Source organism: Heteronotia binoei, unplaced genomic scaffold (genome assembly GCF_032191835.1).
Source record: "Heteronotia binoei isolate CCM8104 ecotype False Entrance Well unplaced genomic scaffold, APGP_CSIRO_Hbin_v1 ptg000323l, whole genome shotgun sequence".
NCBI lineage: Eukaryota > Metazoa > Chordata > Lepidosauria > Squamata > Gekkonidae > Heteronotia > Heteronotia binoei.
In genome coordinates, this window is record NW_026800017.1 from 1,265,264 (window position 1) to 1,289,994 (window position 24,731).

The 24,731-nt window shown below is 42.6% G+C and overlaps 1 protein-coding gene across 4 annotated transcripts in view; it reads right to left on the reverse strand.

Annotated features, from left to right (window-relative positions):
• LOC132590597 (ankyrin repeat domain-containing protein 6-like) overlaps positions 1–22,421 on the reverse strand; it is a 108,090-nt gene extending 85,669 nt beyond the window's left edge. The window contains exon 1 of one of the 4 annotated variants that reach the window (XM_060263547.1): positions 22,197–22,421. The gene's annotated coding sequence lies outside the window, so the exon portion shown is untranslated. Of the gene's footprint in view, positions 1–3,777; positions 3,894–22,196 lie in introns of those variants that run through there. The other 3 variants (XM_060263552.1, XM_060263546.1, XM_060263548.1) reach the window with 3 other exon arrangements.
• Positions 22,422–24,731: the final 2,310 nt, after the last annotated feature.

The following is a 24,731-nucleotide window of genomic DNA, read 5'->3' on the forward strand; positions in this document are numbered from 1 at the left end:
CACGCCCCTCTCGTCCTCCTTTTCTCCAGGCTGATCATTCTCAAGTCCCTCAGCCTTCCCTCTTGCACTCATCCTCATTGCTCTCTTCTGCATGGACAGTCCTGTTTGATTATCCATATTAATGCCATGGACAAGAACTTCTGAATTAAATCTAGTGAAATGAAAAACATCTTCAAGTATAAAAGACACTTTATGCAGAAAACATACCTTCCAAAATATATATTCAGGAGATTAAATTATAATTCAGAAACTTGCAACTACAGCTGCAGAATAGTATGACCTATGCTATATAAAATCTTTCACTTGTTTATTTTAAACATTACTTTGCCATCTTTCCACCCAAATAGGCAACTTTCACTTACAGTGAGGTGATTATACATGTGCTTTGATTATAAGCATGCCAAGAAAAAGCACAGAAAGCAGAACTAGCACACATGTTAACTTTATTTATTTATTTAGCTACATGTATTAGCCACCTTTCTCCCTTGAAAAATTCCAAGTGGCTTCTTACAATATAAACAAAACATTATAAAAACACAATTAAAACAAACAGTTATAAAACCAATAATAGTTGTGCCAATAACAAAAGTTATCAAATGCAGTCCTAAATGAAAGTCTTCATCTCCCTCCTGCAGATCAACAATGAGGGGACCAGGTGCGTTTCCCTGGGGAGGCTGTGCCATAATTGTGGGGAAGCTATGGAAAAGGCCCTCATGTACTCACCAAATGAGCATCTTTAATTGGTGGGACAGTCAGGAGGGCCTCTCCCTGTAATCTTAATTCATGGGCAGGAATGTCTGGGAGAAGACTGGTTTTTTTTTTCAGATACCCAAGTCTCAGGTTACCAGATCTGTGTTAGAAAATACCTGGAGACTTTGGGGGTGGATCCAAGAGAGGGCAGGGTTTGGGGAGGGGAGGAGCCTCAGCATGGTACAATGCCATAGAGTCTACCCTCCAAAGCAGCCATTTTCTCCAGGGAAGCTAATCTCTACCAGATGGAGATCAGTTGTAAAAGCAGGATATCTCCAGGTCCCACCTGGAGGCTGGCAACCCTAAGTCCCAGTCCCAAGCCATCTACAGCTTTAAAGGACAAGCATGTGTTTCAAGCATCTGTCTGCAATAATAAGAGCTAGAAAATTGCTGTTGTTTTTATGAAAGTGCTTGGTAAAATCTATGGAATTCATAGGGTGCTAGATAAGATTTCCATTTGTCAAGGGCAATAGTTCCCTATTTCCACCTGACAACTAACAGAAGAATTATACAAAAACACTATGCAACAAATAATTTGTACTTTACTGGTCAAAGAAGCATAATTTATCAAATTTGCATGCTTTATACACCTTCCCTTGATTTCTTTAGTGCAAAGTATGCAAACCTTGCTTACTAAGAGAACTTAATGTGCTTTGGCTCATGATGCACATTTGTTATTTTTCAAGATAAAGTAAGTATAGCATGTTTGTCTCCTGACAAAAACCAATTGCTATGAAGGAATGGAGACATGAGAAGGAGAGGCACAAACACCAGGACTACAGAAAATATCTGCATTGACAAAACTGGAGAAGGAATGGTAGGGACTATACTTTAGCTCCCTCTCCTGCTGTGTCCCAGAAGGAGGAAGTGACAGAAACAGCTAAACATTCATTCCCATTCTCTCTCCCTATAGAAAAAAGGTGAATGAATACCAAATCCTAGTTCTTTTCAAAATCTCTGGCACATTGAACAGAAGCCATGGGACATTTTAATGGAGGATGTGCACAACATATGACCTGATCACCAAACTGAATATAGCTCACCAGTCATGGATTATTGGCTGCCAGATCCTTGACAACGGTCCTGGTTTTGCAGTCCCAGAAGGCAACCAAAACAGGAGGCTTATTGACTTTTACTGCATGTTCAGAATACTGGGCCACAAACTGTGCAACCTTATTCAAATTATGTACCATCACTGTCGTTTAAGGGTATAGTCGGATCTGGGCTAGTGATTTGAAAACATCTTGGATTTGGTATTCCAATTTCCAGAGCTTTTTTGAGCAGGAACACTTGGCATCGGGGGTGTAGCCTAAGATGCAAATTAGTTCCTGCTGTGGAACAATGGTGACATCAGGAGGTGTGGCATAATATGCAAATTAGTTCCTGCTGGGCTTTTTCTACAAAGACAGCCCTGCCAATTTCCATTCCATGATAATTAATCTAAAACGAATAAACACTGTTGTGAATACCTCTGTCTTCAGAGAATAACTGCAGATTAATTTGATCTGTGGGGAAGAACAAAGGTCAAATCCTTCTTGTCTGCACAATGAGCACAATGGGAGCTATACAGCTGTTCTCGATTCTCTCCCTATCCTGATTTCATGGCTAATGCAAGGAAACCCAGCCATATATGTGTAAGCACCACTCACTATTGACGCCAGCACATTTGAACTTTTCACCATTTAAACTCTTTTACCAGAGTTTAAATTGTGAAGTGTAAATTCTCTCTTTGGTACTCCCCAGAACAAAGCAAGTGGCACCTACCCACAAACAGAAGGATAACATACAAAGAAGTCTCAGCAGCTCCATAATCCCCTTTTCTAGATCAGGACCACTATTTATCTTTCTGGTTTTTAGTACCTGATGCATTTGCTCCAGGCTGATGTACAAAAAAAAATCCTATTTGTTCAGTCACTACTCGCTTTTTTGAAAAGCAAGACTGTCTGTGTACTGTGTTGCTCTGGTACTGCTTTTACCATTTGGAACATCTTTTCTGCAACCTTCTGCTTCATTGATTTTTCAACTTGAAATAAGTCCTGGAGGAAACTGCATCATTTTTCTCATTCTCATCATCTGTTAAGTTACTATACTTCACAACATCAAAATGAACAGTCAAAAATTCGTATTTTTTAAGTTAGAAAAGCATCAAATAAGCTTTCCATACTTTCTTGCTGCTTGCAGATCTGTTCAGAAAATCTAACAAACTTTGTTCATTAGGTTTGTTAGCCTTTCATCTCTTCTGTGTTTTTTTTAAATTATAGAAATCTCATAAGCCAAAAAATAGTAATCACATGGAGGGAAACACTGAATATTTTACCTCTACTGCCCTTTAGATAACTCACTCTCTTTCTACTCTTACTAAAGACAACATCGGTCCTCTTTGTCCAGCCAATAAAGAGCTAAGCATGCATAAACTTTGACGTGGTTCATTACAAAAATAATGTAGAAAGGTTTTTTTGGGGTTTTTTTTTAAAGATGTTTACAGATTCTCAATAAATCTAGATGAGGTCATAATGTTGCAGGTACTTTTTTTTTTTTTTAATTTTGGCTTTCTCTGTTCAGTGTTACGTATTTTCCAAAAGCAAATTTTAGAAGCAGCAATTTTCTAGCAATCATATTGTTTTTAAAAAAAAGGAACAGATGAGCTGGTATTAAAAAACAAATTCGCAGTCACCTAGCGTAATTATTTAATAACAAAGCAAAGCTTTTTGTTAATCCATAATAATTGAATGGTTTTATTCAAAGGAAAGAACCCCCAGATACAAGGATAGGCTCTTTCGGCAGTTATCCTCTTGCAAAGCCACACAGACTTCCCCATTGAAGAAGATAATATGGCTCATTGTTTGAAGAGGAAAGAACCTTCAATTACTGTCTAAGGCTTTTAACGGTTCTTCCTGAGGCTTAAATGGTAACATATTTCAAATATTTGAATGCAAACACTGTCTTCCTAGATGCTTCTAGCCAGAACTCTTTGCATTTTATTTGTACAACTCACAACTACCAAAGTTTTTACAACACTGTACTCACATGAGATGTGTTGCCACACTCCAGGAAGCAGCAAATCTTAACAGCCATGTGTTTGCAAAACATCGTCCAGCCTTAGAGACTAAGCAACAAATGACACACAACACAAGGACAGCTGGACTAAACAGAACTGTGCCCAGTGCCATAATAGGGCAGCACAATTTACATGTCAATAGAGAAGTCTCCAGGGCTCATCAGGTTATAAAGAATCAGGGTCCAGCCGGAGAGTCCCCACTTCTGCTTTTCAGACCAAATGGGATTATTCCTCAGAAGAAATTTATGCTATTGTGGGTCATAGAAAGTATTAACAAAAGTGCTCTTAAAGTACATATTATTATTATTATTATTATTATTATTATTATTATTATTATTATTATTATTATTATTATTATTATTATTTTAATTTCCCATCCTGGCCAGCGAAGGCCAGGCTCCAGGTGATGTACAACAGATAAAACAATGCAAAATCAATAAAATTCCAACATTTCAATAAGTTGAGCCAATAAAACGCTAAAAACTAGTGCCGTACCACTAGTTAAGTTCTTTTTCCAAACTATCACAACATAGGGGGAGAGAGTAAAATTTCTGAAGGGGGGTAGACAAAAAAGGAAAGAAAGGTGCCAGCCGCTGCTGTCCTTAATCAAAAGCCTGGAGGATCATCTCTGCCTCACAAGCCCTGCAGAATTGCATAAGGTCCTGCAGGGCCTGGATGTCATCTGGCAGAGAGTTTCACCAAGTTGGCGCCAGGACAGAAAAAGTCCTGGGCCTAGTCAAGAACAGCAATATATTATAAAGGAGAAGAGCCACAATACAGCAGTCTGCCTCTTTGCCTAGGAACACGTGCCCCCCACCCCGGGTAGTTCTTCTCTGGCTGTTATTGCTTCTTTCCCTTTTTCCTCCTGGCTGGCTTGCCTTTCCTTTCTGCTCCTGTGTTTTGTCCTTCCAGCCAGCATCCAACCCTTTCCTCTTCCTAACCATTTATAGCCCCAGCACCGCGACTGGTTCTTGTGTTAAGCTCTGCTCTCTTTCTGTTACCTGTGTCTTAGTCTACCCTTGTTCTCCACAGACATACCCTGATTTAAGTCACCTGGGCCCAGATAGTCACTGCTGCCTTGCCCAGCCTCACCTACAGTTGAGCCAATAAAACGCTAAAAACTAGTGCCGTACCACTACCTGAGGCAGACTGCCAAGCTCAAAGCTGCATTGTTGCTGAGGCTACCATGGCTGTACCCTCCTGCTCTGTCCCACTCTGCTCCACCCAACTTGGAGGGTAAATGCTGTAGGGTGTGATGGGCTACGTGGCAACAACCCATCTGACAGGGCAGGACACATCCCTGGGCCCAGCAGTAAGACTCACCTGTGTGGATATGGATACCTGTACTGGGTTGGAAAATACCTGGAGATGTTGGGGGCAAAGCCTGAAAAGGGCAGGGTTTAGGGAATGGCATAGACTCCACCTTCCAAAGCACCTTCCTGGGACAGGGATCAGTTCACTTGGAGAAAATGGCTGTTTTGTCATAATGTAAAGCACAATACAAGTTAATGGTCTTACATAAATCACATTACCATTTCTTGGGCATTTAAACTGAATCCAGCATCGATCCCTAATTTAAGCAACATCATGATTATTTGTTAACAGTTTACATCTCCAAACTTTTTTCCTGTTGTTGCTCCTTAAAGTGCTTTCAAGCTGATTCAAAAAGGCCATGATGGGTCACAAGAATGCTATTAAATCCACTAACTCATCAGAAGAAGGCAGTGGAGGACTCGAGATTTAGTATGTCAGTAAAAATATCAAGTTATACAAGGTCTTTCACAGATAATGCCCTTTAATCCAAAGCACTGAGAGCATTTCAACCTCTGTATTTTTCCCACCCCACTGTCCGCAGGAACGCATACACATATGTGTTTTGGAATTTGGAAAGAGAAAATATTATCTTGGTGAAACAGCAGTGAAAACAGAGAAGCACATTTATAAGAGAGACTTGCTTTTTAGCAAATAAGGTTTCCTTTCCATAATATTTGAGCAGCAGAGTGAATGTACAAATCTCCTGAATTACAAAAACTGTAATTAGATCAACAGAGATGTATTAAGCCACTAGCAGATTCTCAGGTTTATACATGTATTATGTGCAAAACACTGGTATAAATCCATGTTCATCTTCAGTCACGGCACAGTTTCATTATAACACATTACAAAGACTGTGAGCTGTCAGCACAAATGGGGGCTTGGAAAGCCATGGAAGGGAAAACATTGAGGGATGGAGGCCTCCCCCAACTCAACCTGGCAGCCAACTCTATGAGGGCAATGGTGGGAGGGATGTGGACTAAGTGGGGGGGGGGGGCAAAGCAGGAGGAATCTATAAAAGAGTCACTCCCACATAAATGAATGGGTTAAAGTGGAAAAAGAGGTGCCAGAATTTTCAAGAGGGAAATGAAGGAGAAACATACAGTTGTCCCTCATGAACTTTTAAACATTTTTAATAAGAGGTTCTGGAAATTCATTCCGCCACATTCTCCCAGAAAAAAAAGCTCTTCTCAAACTGGAAAGCAAGAAACAACCCAAAGAAAGGAGGCACTGGGTGGTTTAACCCCCTCCCCTCCAGGCCAGAGGGAGTTCATAGCCTGACTAAGAAGGTGACTGAAAGTGGAAATCCCACTGCAGGGTACAGGCAACCTCACAGAATCACCTGATCACCAAGCATCTTGCTGTGGACCTTGCATAGCAGCACAGAACCTGGCTGAGGACTGGCAAAAGCAGGGCTGTAAGGGTTCAACAGAATCACCACAGCGTGATTCTCCTGCATACAGGCTGATCCTCTCCACCACACAGTGATTCACCTGCAGACGCAGAACTATGCCCAGGGGAGGGGCAGGATCACAATGGTGGGGGGGGGGGATATTTTCACATACAGCATAAACATTAAAAAGTTTTATATGAAGAAAGATACTGATAGGAGCTTAACTGATGAAGCTACAAATATTGGCTTTGATCAGCAGAACTGCCAGCAGAAGCTGGCAACTGGCAGGAGTCTAGGGGCATGGTGGGGCACAACTGGGTGATAGCATTATATAACTTGGGGGGGGGACCAAGGAGTCTCTGGTGATTCCTAGAGCAATGTGACATCAATTCCAGTTTTTTTGTGGAAGTGACATAAAACCATTGCCCCTCCCGCTGGCATCCTGAGCACCAGCAGGCAACAGGAGCTGGAGGTGGGAGATCTCCCACCCCCAGCAGGCTAACGACCAGCCTAGTCTTCACCTCAGAGATCATTTATTGGTGAAAATACTAGAGTTAATCACAGGAAAAGTCTTTCAGGCTCAGGAAAGTCACATGAACTGAGAGCAGGATGGAGGTTTTGCAGTTCTTTGCGGAAACAGCTCAAATGCATGAATGATCTGTCTTGCTGACAGAAAAGGTTTGGAAGAATTATGTCCACTCAGGCCTTGCCTAGCCTGGTTAACACTTTGTTCCTGTTGTGCCCTTTAAAAAGAATCTGAGAAGCTTTTATTGTCTGTAGTAGTTTCAGTTTGTTCAAATACTTATACAGCACTCTTAACATTTTTTGGATTCCAGGCATCAGATAATCTTACAAGGTGCCCCTCAAATGTAAATAATATTGCTCTCATTTACATAATTTCTTTTTCCACTTAAAGTGGGACAGAAAAAAAGGCCAGACAAAAATTAGTTTATTTAGCGCCTCCCAGCAAGCAATTAATTAAGATTCACAACAGGTAAATTCTAAATAGGGCTTTTTTTAATTAAAAGCCCAGCAGGAATAATTTGCCTATTAGGCCACACCCCCATACATCACAATTGTTTCACACAAGGCTTTGTTGTAGAAAAAGCCCATCAGGAACTTATTTGCATATTAGGCTACACCCCCTGATGCCAAGCCAGCTAGAACTGCGTTCCTGTGCGGTCCTACTAAAAAAAAAAAGCGCTGACAAATAAAGTACAAAGTACTGGTTTCAATACACGCTGGAGAAAACATACCTAAGAGTTGCTTTCTATACTTTGCAATATATGGACAATGTTGTACAATGAAAGGTGAGGAGGGGCTATGGAAATCAAACAACAGTCAGGAACCTAATTTCTTTTTGGCTGCATCTGTTGACCAAACAAAACCAATGGAATATTGCAGAGCAAAGGAGAAAGGTAACAGACAGCAACAACCTGTATAAACCTCTTAGATTTAAATCAGGTACCACGAGCAAACCTAATTGTCATGCTCCCTGCCGCTCTCCCTCCCTCCCTCCTTTTTCCTTCTCCCCTCCTCCTTACAATGTCAAAACAGGATCTGAGGGGCCCAAATTCAAATTCCCACCCTGCCATGGAATCTTGCTGGGTGACATTGGGCCTGCCACCACTCTCTCTCAGTCCACCTACCTCACAGGGTAATAGTTGCAATAGTACAATGGAAGAGAGGGGAACGATGCTGTAAGCAGCTTGGGGGAGGTAAGAGACCCAGCTGTTACTGAGGTCCAGAGGCCAGCCCAGGAGACTGAAGATGGAAAACTTCTACTAACTCCAATTAGTTTTGAGTTCTGTTTCCCTTTCCTGTAACTGCAGTTCTTAATTAAGGTTTAACTGTGACATCTGAACTCAGCCTTATTAGGCAGTTATGAATCAGCCTCTTGAGGTTCACTTTTCAAAGGAAACACACATGTTTTTATTCGGGCAGCCTTAACTGCCTTCTTCCTTGAATACAGAAAAACTCATTTTCAGATGAGTGGAGACCACCTTGAGGCTCCAAAAGAAAGCACTCCCCTGTTCACTATAATAGATATGACAGACAGTTCCATGCACAAAAAGCAGCATTCACCACAGATCTGTGCACTAGCTCCTGACAAAGATCATTTGCTTTGAAACAAAACCTGTTTTCTGTCTTCACACACCCCTTTTTGTGCATTTTAAGAAAGACTTATATAGAAATTTAAAGAGCAGATATTTTATTTTTACCCTGTCAACTAAAAATATTTCTTTAAGACAGTTTCATAAGTCTATTTCATTCAACATTCTCCACTAAGAAAGACCATTACATTACAGGTCCACAACTTTAACACAAAAAGAGCTTTGTTTTAGCATCTTACAGACGTAAATAAAAAGCTAAGATCACATTGCATTCTGCGACTAATTTGGCAAATATAGTATCAAATATCTCTGTAACAGATTTTATTTCAGGAAGTGCAGTGCCTTAATGAAAAACACAATTCACGGGAACAAAGATAAACTTAGCAATTTTGTCATTACTTGCTTCGGAGATCAGAACTTTCACACCATGCGAGTGCTTACATGCTTAAGATTTGGAAAGCAGGATTATTCAGTTTTTTTAAAATAGTTTATTAAATCTTAAGTGTGAAACATTCAACAACAATTGGACAAATGCCTTTTTAATGTTTTTGATAGTGCATTGTTCTGAGATGTATGATTATTTTAGGTATAAATCTACTAGCACCCCAACATGGTGCCCATTGGTACCAATAGAACCATCAGGACTTTTCTTGACTCCCACCCATGTACTTGAGGAAGATGAATGGGACTATTTTCCCATCTGGCAATGCTGTGGAGAGTTCCTCCAAACATGGTGTCAGAGGCCACCGCTCATCCACTGAGTTGTTATTCCTGGCTCCTACTTCTGGAACCCCTGAACAACTTCCCAGCCAAGTTTACCTTGAGTTCTCAGGGTGAGGTTTGCACGTAGTAACAAATTAGGCTCACAAAGGCTCAGCAATGAGAGGGGTTGGGAATCCAGCCACACAAGTTTCATGGCCCCCACTTGTAAATACATAATTTTAAAATCAGGACTACGTGGCTACCCTATACAATTCTTATATCTCTGAACCTCTTGTTCATAGGGCTGCCAGCTTCCCGGTCTGGGTGGGGTTTCCCCCAATTTTGGGGTTCCTTCCCACCCCAGGTCAGCTGCGCAGTGAAGAAAGCCCTGCTCCCAACCGTGGCCACTGCTCTCCCTCCTCTCCTGCCAGATTTAAAGAACCATACAGATGACTGCAGGAGCACCTGGCCTGATGAACAGCTGACGGGCCCTTTAAATCTGACAGGAGTAGGGTTGACACTACCAGGTAGGCCACTGCCTAGGGAGAGGAAGAGGAAACTGAAAGGAAAGGTAAATACAATCCAAACCCTTGCGGAAGCTTGGAGGCTATTTAAAACTACAATCTTAGAAGCTCAGATAAAATATATACCACAAGTTAGGAAAGGCACGAACAGGTATAAGAAAAGGACTGCATGGTTAACAAACAAAGTAATGGAAGCTGTAAAAGGTAAGAAGGGCTTCTTTAAGCGGTGGAAAGCTAGTCCAAGTGAGATTAATAAAAGGGAACACAGGCTGTGGCAAATCAAATGCAAGACTGTGTTCAGGCAGGCAAAAAGGGACTATGAGAAGCATACTGCAAAAAACATAAAGACGAACAATAACATTTTCTTCAAATATGTTAGAAGCAGGAAACCAGCCAGAGAGGCAGTGGGGCCCTTGGATGACCAAGGGGTCAAAGGATTACTGAAGGAGGAGAGGGAAATGGCTGAGAAGCTGAATGCATTTTTTGCCTCCATCTTCACTGTGGAAGATGAGAACCACTAATTTTGGAAGGGGCGTTGAAAGACCTGAGTCAGATTGAGGTGACGAGAGGAGGTCCTACAACTGATTGACGAATTAAAAACTAATAAGTCACCAGGTCCGGATGGCATACATCCAAGAGTTCTGAAAGAACTCAAAGTTGAACTTGTGGATCTCCTAACAAAAATATGTAATCTTTCATTGAAATCTGCCTCCCCCAAAAAAGTATTTAAAGGGATGACCCTTTAAGCGCTTTTTGCAAGTGGGGCTGTACTCACCCATATTCCAAGCAGCAAATTGCTATCTGGTGTTCAGGTCTGCAGCCAGCAGCTGCCCCTCTCCCTCCCCTCTTGCCAGATTTAAAGGGCCCTCCAGCTGATCAGTGGGCCATGTGCTCACCGGATCCATTGTAGGGCCATTTAAATCTAGCAGAAGGAGACGGAGGGGGATGATCACTGTTGGGGGCAGGACTGCATCCCCAACATCATGTAATTGCATTGGGATGCCCTGCCCCCTCCGAGAACACCCCCCTCAAGTCCCCTTCTGGGGAGGAGGTCCAACTGGGCAACCCTAGGTGCTCAACCTTGTTGAACCATTAACATTTCTGGAATGTTGAGAATAGGTGTTAGACTTCCGGGGGTTGGCTGGGACCAGTTGCAAAATGCTGGGAGCATCTATGATGGAGGCAGCCATTTTCAAATGGTTGTTCCTTGCAGACACAGAGGAAATACCTCCTGGGCTCTTCTGAAGCACCTTGTGTTCCAATAAAGGTGAAGTCAGGATTGGTTCTTAGCTTTAGGAAAGAGATTCTCTGGGGAAGAAGAAAGCGGACAGGACAAAGTTACTTATCTAAGAAAGAAGTGGACACCAGGAAACACATAATAAGGTGCCACGGCATCCATGGGCACCAAGTTAAGGACCACTGCCCTGCCTATTCAGTTGAACTAATGGCTGGCACTATTAGACTTAATCCCTCTAAGTAAGGGGAAAGGGTTATATCACCACACAGGTGATCAGTGTTGTCAAGACAGTAGCCTCATCTCCACTGCATCTGCTATGCCTGCTCCCAGGAAAGGAAGCTCATATGTAGATCAGTTAATAGACACCAGGATCCAGCCATGGAATCTGTATATGAAAACAGCCTCTTGTCAATGAATGAATCCAGATTTATGAAGCCTGACTGAAATGTGGTTTTGCCCTTGATGGACTAGGGAAATAGCTTATGCACATGCTAACAGAAATGACCAAAATGTAATAAATGCTCACATTTACAGAAAACTGTGGACCTTTTGGCAGGCCAACAGGAAACAATAAATTATCACACACTAATTTATTCCATAGATAACAGTAAATGCTAAAGTTTACCAAGAAAATGAGAAAGATCTGGTGATGAACTGGTTTTCAGACTCTTAATAATGCTGTGCATTTCTTGCGTCTTGGCAAAAGTAAACTCTTGATGGAAACCACAGAAATTAACCTATCAAATATAATTTGAAATTCCTTGTGTTTATCAACAAATGTGAAAACTGGTTGTTTTATCTGGCTTATTTTGAACCAACCAACCTTGGTAAACGCGAATAAGAACCATAATGTTAAAGAAACTAGGAAGTAATTTTGTCACTGCAGATGGGTGGTAAAAGTAAGACTTCTCATTGGCCTGCCAAAATGTCAAATACACGTGTTATATTCTAATAGCCACATTTTATAACCTGGATTGAGCACCCAAATAAACTGAAGCACTTGGATTTAAAATGGACTATTCCCAATGGAGCTGGTTTTTAATCTGAATTCTTTATCAAAAAGCAAATTTAAGAGATTGAAAATGCCTATAATTTCTACTTTATGGGAACAAATCAAGGTGCAAAAAAACCCAATGTGCCAAGTTATATAATTTTAATGACTGTGTAAACACAACTTTAAAATCTCTATTCTGTTTATCTGTTTTCTGGACCGTACACATTTACCAGACTTGCCTCATAAGTGCCAACACCACAGCAGTTCATCCTATACCATACAAACTGAATTCCATCTACATTATTGATGATTTTAGTAAGTTTACACACTGCAGGCTAGAACTTGAAGTTCTGAGTGTTTGAATAACTAAAAATAAATAGGATGCGGCCACTATGCACGGCTAACCTCTTCTACCATAAAAGCTGTTCCTGCTGCCTACCCAATATCACATTTTGCCATTGTCATACAAACAATATCAGAACAGAAGCTGTATATTAACAACCATGTATTGCAAGTGGGCATGCTTGGGACAGAAAACTGATGCTGCATAAGGCTGCCATGAAGAGTAAGAAAATCCCCAGCTCAGCTTTAGCCATGAAACCACAAGGCAAGCAACAACTTTCTTGGCCTCAGCTCCCAATTGGTGTCAAGGAAATAATAATGGGCTAAATCACAGGGCTGTTGTGAGGATTACCTGGAGTTGCCAGGTCTGTGTTGGAAAATACCTGGAGACTTTGAGGGTGGATCCAGGAGAGGGCAGTGTTTGGGGAGGGGAGGGGCCTCAGCATGGTACAATGCTACAGAGCCTCCAAGCAGCCATTTTCTCCAGGGGAGCTGATCTCTGCCAGCTGGAGATCAGTTGCAAAAGTGGGAGATCTGCAGGCCCCACCTGGAGGTTGTGAAAGACCAAAAGAACTGTGAAAAATTAACGAATAAATATTAAAGGTAAGTTTATAAATATAAACTGATTATTCAAAAACACATTTCACAAAGTACATATCACTTCACAATATACAAGTCACAAATTCAAAAGTCCAATGTGCGAAGAATAAAGTTCCAAAGTTATTTCCCGTTCATCATGTCAATTTCCGACTTAAAGCGCTTGTAGACCATTTGCCCACCTCCGCAGGTAAATTAAAGTGCCAATGCCAATGCCAAAAGCATTCCACGTGCAGTCAATTCTGATTTTTCAAGAATATTTTTAAAGATGCCTTGGACTTAACTTGTTTTTTTATGAGATGACTTTATGAATAAATTGTATGTGAAATGAAACTATATTATATAGTTGGGGGATGATTGGGATTCCCAGCCGTTGTTATATTAATTGGGTGTCATTTTAAATCACTAGCAGCTATGTTCAATTGTGGCAATATAGGTTAGAATGTGCAGGAGAATTCTTTGAGAGTTTTCTCCAAGGCTAGTGCTGGAGGCTATTGGTTACCCACTTTCATAAAAAGCTTGCAGAAATGGTGAAGCTTTCAGCTTGGTATCTTTAAAAATGAAAGAAATATTCTTGAAAAATCAGAATTGACTGAATAATGGAAATAATGGAGTGCCCTGCAGACATTTCTCTCCCCCTTCCTTTTCTGATGACCCTGAAGCAGGGGGAGGGCCTCCAAACTGGAGGATCCCCTGCCCCCACTTGGGGATTGCCAACCCTACTCTCCCCAGGCTCCACTTTCCAAATATCCTGGAATTTCCCAACCTGGAGTTGGCAGCTCTATCTCTTTTCCACTCAGCAGTCAACCTATCTTTATCTACCCTTCTGTCTTAAGCTCCCCACTCAGCAGCCTGTACCTGTGCAAACTGTGGCCCAGCTGTTTGGTGCTGGCCACTTGGCCAAGTCAACATGGATGGTAGGAACTCTCAAGGACTTACGGGGTGGCACCTCACTTACCCCTGTATCCTAGGGTTGCCAAATCCCCTGTGGCTGCTGGACCATAGAGTTTCCTCCAAAATTGCTAGAGCATCCCCACATGAAACCATAAGAGTTTCTGTTAATTCCTAGAGTATCCCAGCATGATGTGCCTAGTGCAATACGTCACTTCTGGGCGCTGCACACACTGTGCGGCGATGGGAGTCTTTGGGGGCGGGGATCCTCTGCAACTTCCTCACTGCCAGCAGGTTGGGGCCTGCCAAAGTGGGGGATCCCCCATTCCCAGCGAGAACTTGACAGCCCTACTGTATCCTGTATTAGGTTGGCCTTTGCAGATTGTTGATTAATGATCGCTGAATAAATGGATCTGCCAAAATGATTTTGCCTCAGGGATCTTCGCTATCATGTAAACTGACAGAATAGCGCCAGGAACACCACTGTTACTGTCAAGGTATGTTAAATGTACATTAGAATGGTTTTTAGATAATGTTGATTTTAAAGTTTTGTATAGCTACTGTATTGTATAATTTTATGGATGTTGTTAGCCGCCCTGAGCCTGCTTAGGCGGGGAGGGCGGGATATAAATAAAATTTTATTATTATTATTATTATTATCCCCCTCCACACATAATTTCCTTTTTCCCTCCTGCAAGCAAACACCATATCATCTCCTCTTTCCCTGCCTCATTCTCTCCTTCCCAGCCATTCACAAACCTTTTACCTGCCTCCCATTTTCAGCTACATTTACTATTTATTTATTTCATTTATTTCCCCCCCAGCTTTCTCCCAGACAACAGTGCAGACCAAAGCAGCTTACATTATTCTCCTCCCCTCCTTTTTACCCACAGTACCCTGTGAGGTACGTTAGGCTGAAAGTATGTAACTAATCAAAAATCACCCAGTTAGCTTCCACAACAACATAGGGTTTCAAAATGGGTCTCCTAGAGTGACATCATCAAGCAGGCCAGGGGACAAGGTACGCAAGCCCTGGCCTCGCTCAGGCATCTTGCATTGATGCTTGTGTGCCACGCTCCTCACGAGGAGCACAGTATGCAAACCTCGGGCCCAGTTCATCAGGGGAGAGAGGGGGCGCCCAGCAGCACCCCCAGGCAGCTGCCTACCCTGCCTACTCCCACACGCTGGCTCTGCATATATGATTGGATCCAGAGCACCAGTGAGGGCCCTCATGGATTCCAAGAACCCACTGACATCCCTTATGATAACTGGGTTAAAATGATCTACAAGTGGACCAGATGATGTACTGGACATTTCTACCTTCCCAACTATAAAATCAGGACATATTTTTAAAATCAAATTAGCAAAAATACTCCAAACAAGGGTCACACCTAATCAGTTCCTAATAATTTAAAGACTCACACTTAGGAGCCAACAAGGGCCCAAAGTTTTGTGGTGCATAAGCAGAATATGGAAGTGATAAAGGGAGGAACTATATATTAACAATGAAGATTGATTTTTTACAACAGACCAGCAGCACAGGTCTCCAGGTAGACAAAAGAGAAACCTGGCTGAGGCACAGTAATATAGAGAGTAGTTTCAGTTTTCTTTAATACTTTCCAGCATAAACAGGCTTTCACCAGTAAAACACTAGGTTGCACCCTAACACATGCACAGAGGATGCCACCCATAGCAGCCTGCCCTTTCCCAAGAGTCAGACTGAAAGGTCTGCTCATTGCCAGAGACACACCTGACAATTGGGTCCTCTGTTCTCTGCAAGAAGTAGAGCCGATCTACTCTGCCACACTACGGAGAAGCAGAGCTACCCTTTACCTTGCTTGCTCTTTTCATGATCCAGACCTGAGCTCCCTCACTGCTCTCTCCCTGAGGCAAAACTCCACTGCTGAGTTTCCCTCCAGCCTTCACAAAGATGACTGAATGTCATCACACTCCCACAGACTCAAGTGAGTGGCTATTCCCCCCTTCAGGGGCAGGACAGCCTTCTGTTCACCACATGCCTTCTCTATCCCTAGGACCTAACATAAGGAACAGACAATCAAATCTGGCAACAGTTCACACCTTTAATTTGTGAAAAGGAAAAGACCCACAGAAGATAAGGAAAAGACTCACAGAAGATGATAGCCAACCCCGCCCTGCCCCCGCCCCCCATATACACCTCTGGAGAAGGGTTGATGAACAACCACATAATCAGATGGAGTTAAACCCCATCAGTTTCTTCTGATCATGTCTTGGTCACTCAGGACACATCTATTTTATCCTCCACAACCCAAAAAGGAGTGCAGTTTTGTTCCTCACTAAGTTGATACTGCACAATATTAATGAAGAAGAAGAGGAAATAAGGACCCCTGCGCCAGCATCTCTCAGGAAGGGATTCAGGTTAGATAAGCAGTGTGCCCTGTTGCATTATTTGTGGTAGCAAGACTCCTGTTCTTATGACAGGCTGTTCAAAGAGAAAGGCACTTTAACAAAACAAAGAGGGAAAACCAAACCATGTCTGTCGATGGCTAAGCATTACAAAAAAAAACCCACCCTCAAATGAAGAGATACATTGAACAAATCTTTTGATGGGAATCATTAACTCAACACTTACAAGGAGAACAAGAAATATTTTTAAGAATTATATAGATAACAACTATAAGCACTTCTGGCAGATTCTGGCACCAGGATGTGCCTTCTTTTTCAAGTTATAACTCATCCTATTTTGCATCTTGAATAGATGCCAAGCATTCAAAAGAGACAAAACTAATTTCAATCTACTGAGAATTTCTCTGGTAAGAAAAGCGGAGGTCTGACATACAAATTAGCTCAATAGATTATATAATGTCATTCCTATTATGTTTCCCTGACAGGAAAGCAACAAGAGTGTTCAGCTTCCCCCAGTTCTCCGTAATGGCATTTTGTACTTCTATAGAATAAATCTTCATGTAGATTGTAAAGTACATCTTGTACAAGCATATCTGCATTAGCTGAGACAGGTGGGTTTTTTTTTAAATCAACCTCCAAGTACAGTCTGGAGCCAAAAGCTCCATCAGTCTAATAGACTTGAGACTTTAAAAAAAAAAAAATCCAGGTGACTTTTCTGTATTTGTATGTAAATGCTGATTGTGCTGTATCCATATTCAATACAGAATTTAAATTGCCAGAGGCAAATTGAAACAACAGTCTGCACGATTATCACTCTTAATAGGCACTGTAAAGGCATTTTGGAATTTTCAGTCACTAGCAGCTTTGATAGTTGATAGTTCTTTAATAATTAGACTGCTTAAGGCAGTCAGTGAAGAAAATGGAGATTTTTGGAATTTCCAGGAAGTAACTAGTCACCAGGTATGCAAAATCAGTACATTCACTCAGTCAATTGTGATATTTAATATTCTCTCCTACATGCTACCTCAGGCAATACTAATTACTATACTTTGTAATCATGTGAAACTTTCAACAATGTTTCATTATGTATACACTTATTAAAACAGATAGTGTCTGTTAGTATTTTAATACAGTCAGGGGGTCACACTTTGGAAATGTGTTACTGAAAAGATATCACTCTAATCAGCATTAGCTGCTAATGCTAAGCTATTTTCTGTCTGCCAGACCTTCTAATTCCCATTCAATTGTCCCTTATGTTTTTTCATACCAATCAAGGGCCTTTATTTATCTTCAAGGAGTACTGTAACTCGTTGACTTGATTATCTTCAAGGAGTACTGTAACTCGCTGATACTACCCAATGACTTTTTGTTCAATTATACTCCAAAACTTCTACATCTGATTTTCAACAGACATCCTTGATAATATTTATTTGCAGGGCTTTTTTGGTAGAAAAAGCCCAGCAGGAACTCATTTGCATATTAGACCATGCCCCTTGATGTCACCATTGTTTAACTTAGGGTTTTTGTGTAGAAAAAGCCCAGCAGGAATTCATTAGCATATCAGGCCACACCCCCTGGCACCAAGCCAGCCAGTACTGCATTCCTGCTAAAAAAAAAAGGCGTTTCTTTGTATGTTTGCATTGCTCCATGATGATATTTGTTTGTAAGTCTGATAATATTTGTTTGACAATATTTGTTTGGACATTTGCTTTGCTCCAGAATGTAATTAAATATAATGCACTTTTGTCTGTTATGAATATATATGATCAACTGTTTAAATGGTTTCTGTGGCAGTGACAGATAATTTACTTTCATCTATTTCTTTGGAGTACATCTGAATTTAGTTTAATCTAAATATTACTGCATAGATGTAGCCCATGCTGAAATACCTTGCCCATCCTTGCAATACTGGAACTGTGCAACTGCTATTTTTAAATGGACTGACTGACATTTAAAAGCAAGGACAGTGATATGAGGCTAATAAACTTACAGTGGCAAGTTATTTGAAAAGTTATCAGTAAGACTAGTAAATGAATTGTGCTTCTTGGGAACTGATTGTCATCCATACAAAACAAAGGGAAACATAATCTCAAGAAGACCTTATTGGAGTCGGAAGGTTCGTAATCTCCTACAGGTAGATGAAGTGATGTGCTCAGGATTGTGGATCTTTCCCACTCTCCTTTTCACCCAGCAATCCCTTTGATCCTGGGGAAGGTTGATTTCCAGGGTCATGTGACCTGCATGGGGTAATAAGCATGAGACAGTAGTAGGGTTGCCAGCCTCCAGGTAGAGCCTGGAGATCTCCCACTTTTACAACTGGAGAAAATGGCTGCTTTTAAGAGTGGGCTGTATGGCATTGTACCCTGCTAAGGCCCCTCCCCTACCTGAACCTTGCCCTCCCCCAGATTCCCCCCCCCCAAAGTCTCCAGGTATTTTCCAGCACAGACCAGGCAACCCTACTCAGTTGGCAGCACTAGAAGAGGAAAGGTGACAAAATCAGTCCTTCCTCTCTCTTCCATTAACACAGCTCCCTTAATGCAAGAAGAATAGGTTCGCCTCCCTCTTTAGTCCACAAACTCAAAAGGCTGTTACTCCATGCAGATGCTGTGACCTGGAAATCAGCTTTGCCAAGTTTAGAATTGACTGCTGAGGCAGAGGACTTAGGCTGCCAACTCTGGCTTAGAAAATTCCTGGAGATTATGGAGCACTGTCCAGAGAGGATGGAATCTGGGAAGAGAGTGAGCTCAGCAGGGACGTGATTCCAAAAAGTCCTCTCTCTGATGTCACCACTTGCTCCAGGGCCATTGGTTGCTGCAGTTTGGAGATGAGCTGTAATTCTAGGAGACCTCCAAGCCCCAATTAAAGGGTTAGCATCCCTAATGGGACTGCAGGAAAGATCTGAACCAACCCACACCCCTGCTGACCAATCACTAGATATAATGTTTGGTATTCACCTTTGCAATTTCCCAGGCAATTCCAGTAAACTACACAAAGCAGACCTTCTGTTTTTGCACTGAGATTTGGTTTAAAACATTAGACTACCTTCACCCTCTATTGCTTACAAAAACTGTATTTTTGCACTCCAGTTCCCTCTATGAAGTTTAGCGATATCTCAAATGCATGCAGTATGTATGAATAAAAATAATTTAACATGCAAACAAGAAATATGCTTAAATCTGTTAAGCTAACCAAAGACTGTTTGCCAATAAGGAACATTTCATCTACAAGACAAGCCCAGTGGGGGAGGGGGGAAATTACACACTGGTTGTCATCTCCATGTCACAGCTAAACAACTTCTACAAATTATTTCAGAAGATCCTTCTTCTCAGAGGTCAGATGGAGGGAGTAAGTGAGGTCTTGTTTTCAGACAGCCTCCCCCCAGGCCAAAGCAACTGTTCAACAGCAACAATGAACCACCCAAAGAATGCCCTGACCTGGGTAGCCCAGGCACGCCTGATCTTGTCAGATCTCAGAAGTCAAGCACCGCTGACCTTGGCAAGTTTTTGGATGGGAGAGCTCCTCGGAATACCAGGGCCAGGACATGGAGGCAAGCAGCAAGCCACCTCTATGAACGTCCTTGCCTTCCAGCCCCATTAGGGGTCACCAGAAGTCAGCCATGACTTACAGGCATACACACACAATTAAAAACAGCCAGCCAAAGAAGATACAAACACATAGATTGGACCTTGAGACAAACCCCTGGTTCCAACTCAAACTCAGTTCCCATGTCCACTCAGATGGCACTATCAAAGGACCCAGCAACATCCACGTACCAGCATTCAGTTGCACATCCCCTAATGTGTTGCATGCTGTCACAAACCAGCAATGCCCTTCTGCCATGTAGATTAACCATACACAACAATCCTACACGAACATGGGGAAGTGTCCGTCATTAAAGACAGAGACACTCAAAATCAGCGGGGAGGGGGCATTTTAACTTTTCTGGACCCCTGGCAAAAGACTTTGAAGTGGCAGTACTTCAAAATAAGAGTTTCAGAAGGAGAGTCCAGCCAGAAGCTAAGGAGCTGTGCAGGAACTGGGGGTGGGGTGGGTGTGTAAAATGGCATCAAGCTACAATCAATGTATAGTGACCCCAGCAAGGGCTTCCCAGGAAAGCGAGGTGGTTTTGCCAGTGCTTTCCTCTGTAGAATCTTCCTTGGTGGTTGAATTCCCTACCGAACTACAACTGCAACTGCAAAAAAAGAGTTATTTCTCCTCACAGATCTACATACACCATTCAGACTAAATTTACTTTGACAACGGATCTTGTTTTAATCTGTGCTCTGCAACCTGATGTACTGGCTAGAATACTGGACTAGGATCTGGGGAGCCAGGTTCAAATCTCCCCTCAACCCCCAAAGCTCACTGGGGTCCAAACAGGGCCGTAGCCAGGATTTTATAAGCCAGGGGGGCATTTTAAAAAGTCAGTGGGCACCCTTTCCCATCCACTGAGGGGCTTGCCATTTCTCAGAAGCTTTCTGGGGTAGGGGCAAAAGCTGGAGGCTCTGAATCTGGCCAAATTGAGGCAGCCAACCCAAAAACTTTGGAGTGAAGAAGGGACTGCAGCTTGCTTCCTAGCAGGGGTTTCCTTCCACCTCCCTCTCCCCCACCCTGGCACTTTGCAGCCAGGAGCGCCCTCCATTCCCTCCCCCTCCAAGCCCATTCCACATGGCTTCCTCTGCCTCTACCTGTTGCTTTCCCTGAGGCAGTACACTGTGCCCTGCTCAGCTCTCCTGGCTCTGGCTGCTGTTGATGCTTCACTGGCTCAGCCATGGCAAAGAAAATGAAAAAAACAGACTGTGCGCCAGAGGCCTCCTGGAAGTCAGGGGGCAGTGCCCCCACAGGTCTAGGGCCAAATGACACAATACTACATCCCCAAGTCCACCACGGGGATGCAATGCCATTTAAAAATGTTTTTACTTTTTAAATTATCATGGGGACATGATCCCTCCAAGGACCATGGTGTGTGGGGATGGGTTAGGGGTTCCTGTCTCCCCCCCCCCTACTGTATTAAGAGCCTTGTCCTTTTCCAGTTCATTCTACACAGGACACTGACTATCCATTCATGGGGAAAGAGTTGGTGGTTGGGTTTGCCATTATGAGTTTGGATCACTCTTGGAAGGGACTCACATCCCCTTCCCTCCACAGTCAAATGTAAAAGGAGCTAACTTGTTCCTCCCTGGTGAGGCAGATGCACTCTGTCCATGCTCAGAGCCTCTCTTATACTTATTGCCACCTCATGCGAACCTGGGCTAAACCTTGGCCTTTTATAAACAGCAACCACTTGCGTGACCAGGTGTCCTCTTTTTCTTAGATAACAGCCCCCTCTCCCCATAAAAACGGCTAGATTCCTAAGCAGTCACAGAAGAACCTGTTGTGGAAGGAAACTCTGCTAAAACTCATTAAAGACGATGAGCCATAAGAAGGGCCTTGAAAAACTCCCCAACAACAATTAGCACCCAGAAAGTGGACACCATAGGCGATATGGTAAATTATATTTCTGTGGAAAGTAATTGTGTACAATTTTACATTTACCTATGTAAACTGAGATGCACAACTTTCTTTTCTCCTAGGTTTTTGATCCTCGGTAGATGGCCATTGTAGGCGGGGTCCTGGCTCGGATTATAGTATTGGAAAATGTGATGGGCTGTGTGAAAAAGAAGCACTGTTGCAGCCCCCCCCCCCCGTATGAAACTGCGATTTTTAAAAGGACCGCTCCTCGCCCTTCGCCCTTGTTTACAATCTGTGGACAAGTGCAGGGGGCTGTAGTTAGGAGAGCTTCTTCCTCAGGCTCTCACATGCTCGACTTTCTCGGCGCCTCTCTGAGAACTGTAAAAGACTGCAGCTACAACAACAACAAAATATATTTATATATATTTTAAAGCGAAGTCCTACCTTTCTCTCTCTCAGAGCGTCCTACTACACGCATCCCATCTCAGAACACGAACCCACACGAGCGCAGGGGTGAGGCCAGAGAGAAGATCGGGGCTAGTGGGGGAAGCTGTATCACTTGAGCTGCCCCCGTAGGAGCGCTCAGTTTGGTCCTTGCTCCACCCTCGGTAAGAGGTTTGTAAAGTTACAGCCGATTCTTGATCCTATTCTCTCCGCAGGTTACTTTGCTGGGGGAGGGGGAGGGTTGCAAGAGCGGCGTTGTGACCCGCTGCGGCAGTACCATCTAGCGACCCTATCTGGAAATACAGAAAAGTAGCACAGAGGTGTCGATCAGATACTAAAATCAAGAAATTGGGGGTGTTACTGGGGAGAGGTGACCTCTAGCGGCAGCAGTGGGGACGAACAAAGGGAAGCAAGACGCGCTGAGAAAGCCAGGCAACCTCCACTACCAGTGGTGACCAAACTGTTGCTCAGGAGCCACACGTGGCTCTTTCGCACATATTGTGTGGCCCTCGATGTGGCAGGCTTGAAGAAGGCATTTGCCCCTTTAAATGGATTGAAAGCTTTCTTTCAACCTCTCCCTTCCTATCTATTCGCCTTCCTTCCAACCAACATTAGACGTTCATGTCTTGTGTCTCTCAAACATCGGACATTTACTCTATCTGGCTCTTACATTAAGCAAGTTTGGCCACCCCTGTCCAGTACCATCTGAAGAAGTGTGCATGAACAAGAAGCTTATACCAAGAATTAAACATTGTTGGTCTTAAAGGTGCTATTGGACTCAAATCTCATGGTTGTGTTTTTTATGTGTCATGAGGCCGGCGTCTGCCCATCAGTCTCAGATTTTGATATATTTATTTCCTTCAGTATGTTTTCCCCTATATGTATGGACTGGTAACTTCCATTGCAATGTATCTAAAGAAGTGTGCATGCACACAAAAGCTTATACCTTGAATAAAATTTTAAATGGGTTTTAATGGTGCTGCTGGATTCAAAATTTGTTCAGACCTGAGAGACTCTCCTAACCTCTCCAGCCTGTCTCTCTTTCTTTCCACACCTTCTTTTCACACTCCCCCCCCCCTGGATTTTTCTCCACTTTCTCTCTCCCCCCCCTTTCCTCTTAATGCATCCCTCTCTGAAAAGGACACTGATTATCTTCTCCTGCTATCTGTTTCTTGTGGAGGGAGCTCACCTGGTCAGTCTTGCCCAGAGAAAAACTAGGAAGGCCATGGTACAAAAACAAAAGCACTTAAAAAGCATCATGAAAAAGCATTAAAACAGCACCTCAGGCACAATTGACTCTCTTGGCCAGTTTGGTCATTGGAGGTTACAATGGCATGCCATGCTCTTCTATTAGACCTCACCTCAGATGGACTCACTGACCAGCAGAGTGAATCTTCAAGGGAGTAATATACAATCAGAGGAAATTTGGTTTCCTGATTTCTTTGAAAAATTGATGAGTGAGCCAAGCCAGAACAAAAGGAGAAGATAAAAACATAAGAGAAGCCATGCTGGATCAGGCCATCCATACCTCGTGGCTAACAGTCACTGAAGGACTTCTGCTCCATATGTTTATCCAATCCCCTCTTAAAGCTGTCTATGCTTGTAGCCACTGCCACCTCCTGTGGTAGTGAATTCCATAAAACTTTACTCAGAAAGATTAGTTAAGAAACTAGAAGGTTAAATGAATCCAAATCAAAGGACCCAGTATTTAAATGTATATAGAATATAAGTATACATCAATTACACACAAATACATTTATTGCAAAATGTTTTTTTTTTAATTGCAGGCCCTAATATAGCCTCAATTTAAAATCATAGATTAAAATCATACAGTATACTCTCAAAGGCCTTATGTGTTTACAGCTATACATTACTATGCTACATTGTTTCTATACTGCACTTTCAGTTGATTTATTTGGACTAGATTAGGAAGGTACCAACTGAATGGGTACCTGACTTGGTCAGAAGGTGATTTCAAACAAGCCTTCTGAGCATCTCTCTGCCTGAAGTCATGGATATTGATTAAAACACAATTCCAACTTGGCCCTATATTGATTAATTATTGTAATATTTGTGCAATGTCTGGAGCCATTGTGTAATTATTTTCTTGGCCACTGAGGAAGGGCATAAGGTTGAAACACATTTGGTCAGGATCATAGAAGGTCTTTGTTTGAAGACAAGGCCTCCAGGACTTTGAGCTTAGCCACAGTTATGGTCAAAGCCAGGACCATCCTGCAAGTGTCCCTGGCATGGCTTCAGGGCCTAATGATCTCCTGCATATGGACAGATCTGTGGGCCCACTGCCATACCAGACTACTTCAGTGATTTCTCCAGCCTTATCAACTAAAGCTATTGCAAAAAGCAACAAAACCCTGAGCCTAATGCTGTCTCTGAGACAGAGCATGTTCTTGTGGACTGACTCCAACAAACTGAGACATGGTCAATCCTATCGCCACCCTTGGCCTAGAGCACATCTTCCAACTCTTTACAAATCTCTCAGGTTGGGGATTGTTGTTGCTCAGCCATCCTGCCCAA